This window comes from Coregonus clupeaformis, unplaced genomic scaffold (assembly GCF_020615455.1).
Source record: "Coregonus clupeaformis isolate EN_2021a unplaced genomic scaffold, ASM2061545v1 scaf1192, whole genome shotgun sequence".
Taxonomy (NCBI): domain Eukaryota; kingdom Metazoa; phylum Chordata; class Actinopteri; order Salmoniformes; family Salmonidae; genus Coregonus; species Coregonus clupeaformis.
In genome coordinates, this window is record NW_025534646.1 from 162,263 (window position 1) to 170,432 (window position 8,170).

The following is an 8,170-nucleotide window of genomic DNA, read 5'->3' on the forward strand; positions in this document are numbered from 1 at the left end:
TAGAATCTACTGTAAGCAGTATATTAATCATACACAACACAACAGCCATGCAAAAATAATGCTGCTTTCACAGAACGCTTTTGGGTATTAGAGATTGACCTAATTCGGGACACAACTTTAAGACCTTTCAAAGTATGAATAACATATGATTCATTTGTGTACAGAGGTGTACAGGTACATGCTAGGTATGTAAAGAAGACGTAGGACTCCTATCCTCCCACATAATCTGCAGAACTAATATCTTGCGTAACTTTCGTCAGATGTTCGATTATGTTCTGGGGGGAGATGTATGAGTAAATATACTAACAAGACTGAGCGAAGTTCACCCCCTCTAAATGGAAACTCTCAACCAAAGCATGGGCCAAATGTCCCCTACCCTTCCAAAATTTCAGGATGCGGAACCAACCTGTGAAATTGTGATTTGTCCAAAATATCTGCCTTGCTATTTGGAAAGAGTTCCTCGTTAGTCGTCGCATCTCACAGTCTGTTGACGGATGCTATGATACAATCTATGTTACCTGCGTCTGTCCACATGAGTTTAATCCTCACATAACTTGGTTGGCATGATTCTCAATTCATTAACTTAAAGGTGCTATTTTTTGTCAACATCTGGAATATCTCATCTAAAGGTTACTTGAAGTTTTTACCTAACAACCAGAACCATCTGAATGCACTGACCATCTTTGAGGATCGTTTTTTCGATTGGTCCCATCCAGTCTTTGTCGGCCAATCAGAAAGCTGGTTGTGTCGGCAACAAAGCATATGTGACTGGTCTCTGCATGGAAGCCGATCGCCCGGGTGGGTTTACAAGATTGTCAATCTGTACCATGCTCAGCCTCCCGACTTGCTATTCAGGTCCAGGCCTCGGATGACACCAGGTCTCCCTGGCGTCCGTAGAACAGGAATACCTCATTCACAGGCTCTGCAGAGGAGGTTATAATGCATTATGAAGAGGTGCTCATAGGAAGTGTTATGAAGATTGACATAAATAAACCATCAACTACTAATCTTCTTTACCCTGCCAGTGTGTAATTAAATTGACTTGATTAGCTTTTCTTCCATCCAACACAGGAAATTAAACCATTTGACAAAAACGTATCCTATCTAAGACGAGGAGAATAAGCTAATTCCAATTACCTAAATTAAAGCAAGAATTAGTTATGCTGATTAGACCTTGTCAAATCAATCAATCAATCCCTTTCTCCAAACTAGTCTGTGCTAAAGCAATGCTTGAGACAAAGTTAACGGGAAGCATTGAAGCTGACCAAAACTGAAGTCATTAGTAACATGCAGAGAATGAGATGTTGTTTGGGTTGACTAGATGTGATGTTCAGTAGACCTGACAGAGGAACGCACTAGAACAAAGTTGCAGGCATTTGGTTTGTGGGCGCTGTCACTAATTTTTAGAAGTTACTTTGCCCCTGACTGACACTATGACTGTCAAGACAGACATTATGTCCTAATATGAACTTACTCTTGCAGGATTTGCTGTCACTTCTCAGTACAAAGCCTGTTCGACAGCGACAGGATCTGGTTGTAACTTCCACTGAGCAGACACATGTGCGAGCATCCTCCTTTCTTCCAGACGGATCGGGATCTCACGCATGAGTCCTGACTGCAGAGAGATAGGACATGAGGGTGGATACCACACACGACACACACACACACGCACACACACACACGCACAAACACAGTCTTGGCAGCTAACCTTGTGGGGACATACAATTCAGTCCCATCCAAAATCCCTATTTTCCCTAACCCGGTACCTTTACCTAACCTTAACCCAAAAACCTAAACCCCCTAACCCTATCTCCTAACCCTAACCTAATTCTAACCCCTACACTAACTTTAATCCTAAACCCCCTAGAAATAGCATTTTTACCTTGTGGGGACCAACAAAATGTCCCCAGTTGGTCAAATTTTTCTTGGTTTACTATTCTTGTGGGAATTCTGGTCCCCACAAGTATAGTTATGTGCCACACACACACACACACACACACACACACACACACACACACACACACACACACACACACACACACACACACACACACACACACACACACACACACACACACACACACACAGCTATCTTCTAAACATGCAAGAAACACTATATTTTGCTTTTTACCTGTTGGTTGGGTGAGTTTTTTAGTAAACACGTATTCCCACAGAATTCTCAACCGTGGTTACAATTTGAAACATCTGTGACGTTAAATCCATTTATCTGTAAAATGTCCGCTTTTGTTCCTTTAGAGGGCTCGAAGTGCGAGTTGCAAACAAATAATCTTCAAAGAGTGATAATCCGTGGAGGTGCTCCAACTGGAAGACAAAGAGAGCAGTAGTGACAAGAGGAAGGAGGAGCACAGTTCTATAGAAGCAACGATAGGCTATTTTGATGTTTCATTCATCTCAACTTAATCCCCGGGTAAACACATTTGCCCCCAGCTAGCACCATAACGTTTCTTTAGTGCTTGGTGAGAGGGTGGTTGTCCTATGGTTAATTTACATACAATATTCCAACCACAGGAGGTTGGTGGCACCTTAATTGGGGAAGACGGGCTCGTGGTAATGGCTAGAGCAGAATGAGTGGAATGGTATCAAATACTGTTCCATGTGTTTGATGCTATTCCATTTACTCCATTCCAGCCATTATTAAGGAGCCGTCCTCCCCTCAGCAGCCTCCACTGATTCCAACAACATTCTTGAAATGGTGCGTACCCAGCTAGCACATAACGTTCTGAGAACCATATGTTTCTAGGTGGGAATTTCTGTACATCAAAGCATACACATTTCCTCATAGTTCTATTTAAAGTAATGTTCTCAAATTGTTCAGAGAATGTGAACAAACAATGTTTTTCTGTGGGAATTTCAATACTTCAGCATAACTTTTCTGCAGGTTTCCTCATGGTTCTATTTAAGTAATGTTCTCAGAACATTAAGAAAACTTTCCATAAAAACCACAAGAAAACATTAGTAACGTTCAAAGAACGTTCTGAGAATGTTATTGCTACTATACATTCCGTTCTCAGCGTCAACAAAACTCTCTATCCTCTATCTTGTTAAGTGTGTTCAGTGTGTGTAATTGGCCAAGCACCTGATCTTAATGAGTGCTTGTTTCCCTTTGAAATGGGGTCTGTTTGAATAGACTAAAATGAACAGCATCGTATGAGTTAAAAAAAACATGGCATGCTAGCTCCATCCTGCTCGCACAGTGGAATAATTCCATGGATAGAGAACAGAAGATCATAGGTTTGAATGTCACTGATGCCAGTACCACAATAAAAAATAAATGTTTTTGTATGATTAATGCCTGCAACAAATACATTTCCATGTGTCCTATGCTGTGCTTGAGTTCAAAACAGTTAACCCAAACTAAGCTAGGAATGTTTGCATTAAAAGTCTTTTTGAAACATGTTCTCAGAACGTTATTTAATAACCCTTCAAATAACCTATAATTTACCTTCTCAAAACGTTAATAAAACCTCCCAGGAAAACTTTTGGGGAACACATAGTAAAATGTTCTCAGAACCTTTCTGCAACCTAAAAATGTACGTTCCCAGAAGAGGCAAAATTTTCACTTGTGGCTTCGTTCCCAGAACCAATGGGAAACCAAAAATGTCTGTTCCACAACTTCCAAGGAACCAAATGTGCTAGCTGGGCCTGCTCTTCGCTCCATTCTAATCCACTGGAAAATGCTGTGGCTAGGGGATACAGCAGCAGTAGCAGGAATGTACAGTGCCATTGGATGCGTCTTTCTCAACCCTATTCCCTCTGTAGTGCACCCCTTTTGACCAGAATAGGATATTTGGGATGTAACCCATTGTCTCTACGTAAGTTACGTTCTAGCACACACACAGCTAGATGGCTTCTTCACTTCAAACCCCTGGCAGGTATCCAGGGTCAACACTACATAGTGAACAATCCCAAGAGGAGGGTGAGAAAGTCCACACTCAGCAGAGTATCCACTCCACTCCTTAACAAAAAAGCGTAGTTCATTTGGACTATCTTATTGAACCCTCACAAAGTACCACTCAAAAGTGAGACCAACTGGCATGCCCTTTGATAAATATAACTGGTTTCTCTGAAACAAAGAATTATTGAACATTGGAAATGGGAAGATCATAGGAGAACAACTGTCACACGCTGTAACTTACAGAGCTTTCATGACAATGTGTGCCGGTTGCTCCCATTGTAATCCACCCATCGATATAGTCCAGGCCAGCATCTGCCCAGTAGACCAGCTTTCTAACCAGGTCTAGAGTAACAGCTGTGGGCTTCTCTTCTGTTCCATATCCTGGATTCTGTTGGTGCCGGATAGCACTGTGTATTCCAACCAGATAACAGAAAAGGAAAACCTGAGAAACAAGTTGAATCCCAGTGATAAAAGTTCTGCGGCAGGCGCTACAGAATCAAACCATCAATTTGAGAATCAATGTGCACAGTGACTGGGCCACATTTTTGGATTAGAGATGGAAACAACGTTGCGCTGGGTCGATAAGCTTTAACATTGTGGAACCTGAAACCTTGAGTAATGTGCACTTTATCCCATAAAGCCTCCCGTGGTCCTCGTAGCTCAGCTGGTGTAGAGCACGGCGCTTGTAACGCCAAGGTAGTGGGTTTCGATCCCGGGACCACCCATACTGTAAAAAAAAAAAAAAAAAAAAAAAAAAGACAAGATGACTGTAGAAGTCGCTTTGGATAAAAGCGTCTGCTAAAGGCATATTATTATTATTATTATAAACAGTAGGAAAAGGTGTTGTGGAGAAATCAACTGTGGAATCACAATAGAAACGGTCCCTCCTTGTGATTCTTATTTCACACGCCAGTCACCTACAGAATTTGTCACATGCAATGTTGTGCTGCAAATTAGTAGTTTCGTTCAACCATATTTGAAAGCTCATTCGAACAGTTAAGTAGTGTTTTGTAATTAAAGAAATCAATACCACCAATCAGAAAGCTATTCTAAGATGCAGTCAACCAAATGCACCATGCCAACGACTTATTTCAGCATCAAGGCTCTTTTCAACATTGAGCTTCAGAACAGAAGAATGTCTGCCATGCAGAGTTTACCTTCACCCTTCACTTGTTTTTGATAAGATCCAGATATGATTAATCTATTAAAATGTATCAACCCTAAAATTACTAATTTGAAACATTTGAGTTGGTCTATGCAAAACAAATGTATCAGATCCAAATCAGACTGAGACAATATCCTCTATTCGCTTTCATTAATTTCTACAATCCAACTCCATTTTAGCACAGCACTATAACACTTAACTACTGTAAGTGAAACCCATTTAAATGAATACATCAAATCCTTAGATAGTACTCGTCTAAATTCCCTTTGTCAGATGTCATCTGACAGATATCATGGGAGTAGAAGGGAGTCATTTTTCTCCGAAGGAGAATCTAATGTCTTGCAGATGATATCGCATCAATAATTCAACACATTGCTCCTGGAATATTACCCCGTCTCACTTTGATGTTGTGAAAGCAGCTTTGTTGCGTGTGAGTGCAGTGGAGTGGCCTCAGGAGGATAACACATTCTCCTAACAGCAACTGACTGCTAAGGTGTAGGAGCCACTTAAATCCCAAGTCAGGAATATCACGGGTTTGGAAGTCACGCCTAAAATAGACTGTCTCAAACAGCATCATATTCCTATAAAGTGCAACAATTTTTTACTAAGGATAGGGCTCTAGTCAAAAGTAGTGCACTATATACTGTAGAGAATAGAGTGCCAGTTGGGATGTGCACACAAAGTATCTTTATCACTGGCACTCAGTTTGATAAACTGGTACAGCGCTGCATCACATACGAATACAGGTCTGGTAAGAATTGAGTTGTCAAATGTTGCAAGAGCAGAGTCAGTTTGATTTAAAGTAAACAAAATTAAAAATAAGACATTCTGTGAATAGAAAGTAAATATAGTGGTGTCTGTTGCTGCTTTTAGAAAATGAAAATATATCATATGGTTCCACTAACACCTTAAATCAAACAAAAGAGCGCGTGTTGATACCAGTACAGCAGCTGATGGCAAGCTGAGGCTATTTAAAGACTGGAAAACCTTTCACAAAAGACATTTTCTCAATTTCTCCAACTTTAACCCATCAATGAATCCAGAGCAATTCCGATGGGGTTTGAAGATCGAGATCGACTATTGACATGTGTCGTCTTGTTCATTGCAGACATATTCTTTCACTACTCTATCCACAAAGTAAATGTTTCTTGTGAGCCAGTCTATGGCAAAATGTTCCACATCTACAACCAAAATAACAAAAAGCACATAATAACAAAGACCATTGTGACAAAGAGCAAACATTTTTGTTAGCAGCAACATCCAGAAATATTTATACATAATTTAGAGTGAAACTTACTCTCTAGATTCTCTCATCCTTACTCTTCAGCATCTGTGAAAAACTCTTTTAACTTTGTCATGGTGGCACACAAAAGCTGACCCGTTGGAGTTTGTAGAGGAGATCCAACATAATGATTTCCTCCTTGTATAGAAATCCAATGTTGATCGTCTGATTAAAGTATCCAATGGTGGCTTTAGGTTGGGTAGAGAAGACCCAGTTGAGGTGTGTGTCACTGTGATATGTTCTGTACTTGCAATGAAAACACAGGTGGTCTGTCCCCAGGATCTGAGAAAGAGAGAGACTGAAATTAGTATCCACACATAAATTATTAAAGGATACTTATAATAAGTACTTGCTTTAAGCTGCTGTGTTGACCCATCAGGTAAAATTTATTTGTTTCCAAAATCTCTGATTAATTCTCTATAACAAGTGTAAGTAGACAGAAGCTTTACAGATGTCTATGTGAGCGTGCCATATTACTGTGCAAGCAGCATGTTAAAATGCTAGCATTCCACTATTCAGCTAGTTTGGGACGTTGAATTTACTGCCGCTTTCACAATTACTGCTATTGTCCAGTCACTGTTTAGGTTCCATTGTTTAATGGACTTTATTTCAAAAGGGAAAGACAACTACTGTAAATCTCTTACTAAGGGATAGCCCAGGCTACTAGGATCCAGCAGGAAAGCAAACAAAGGATTGTCACTAGGTGTTTTAGCAACTGTTATTGACCTGGGAGACATACAGTATGGGAAATGCAAGTGAGGTGTGTGTGTGTGTGTGTGTGTGTGTGTGTGTGTGTGTGTGTGTGTGTGTGTGTGTGTGTGTGTGTGTGTGTGTTTGTTGTGAGTGAGTGTGTGTAAGGGCCTGGACTTCATATTCACCCATGAAGAGTGTGATTTACCACTCAAAGGAAAGTTTAGCTCACCACTGGTACTTGAGTAATGGAAGTAATGCAGTCTCCATAAATCAGGGTTCCCTCTCTTGCCAAATCCTTTCCTTCAAAGATTATGCAAAAAGGGATGCTTTAGAGATTTTGTCAATGAAGCCCCTTCATCTTCTTCCCCGAGTCAGATGAACTCGTGGATACCATTTTTGTGTCTCTTTGCAGGTTTAAAGTGGTGAAGTTACTGGAACTAATGTTAACAGACAATTGCAAACTAGTGTAAGCGCAATGACTGGAAGTCTATTCACGTAACTGCTAGCATGCTATCAGATGCCACAGACGTCATACGTTCATACTGGATTCTTGAGACATAAAAATGGTATCCATGAGTTCATCTGACTCTGGGAAGTAGATCACGGGTTTCATTGTCAAAAATCCTGAACTATCCCTTTAACAACCCCTCTTGTATTTTCTGCAACTATTGTAAAAGTTACCTGGTTTGAATCATCATTATCGTTGGCCCTAAAGGGACAAGTACCATAGAACAGCAAAGACATGTAGACAAAATAGCTCAGGCCATGTTACAGGTCGGCTATACTAAAAACTTAAATCATATTCATATATAGTTCCCGCCAGCCCAGTCCGAAAACTGTTCGCTGCTTCCACTCCAATGGTGGAACAAGCTCCCTCACGACGCCTTAGGACAGTGGAGTCACTCACCACCTTCGGAGACATTTGAAACCCCACCTCTTTAAGGAATACCTGGGATAGGATAAAGTAATCCTTCTACACTATACCCCCCAAAAAAATAAAATAATAATAAATATAAATATTAAAAAAAACATTGTAAAGTGGTTATCCCACTGGCTATAAAAGGTGAATGCACCTAGTTATGATCGCTCTGGATAAGATCGTCTTCTAAATGAC

General features: G+C 40.4%; 1 pseudogene; it reads right to left on the reverse strand.

The window, feature by feature from the left end:
* The window catches only part of LOC123486395, a 107,797-nt pseudogene extending 103,474 nt beyond the window's left edge, over window positions 1–4,323 (reverse strand).
* Between the last annotated feature and the right edge of the window lie 3,847 nt (window positions 4,324–8,170).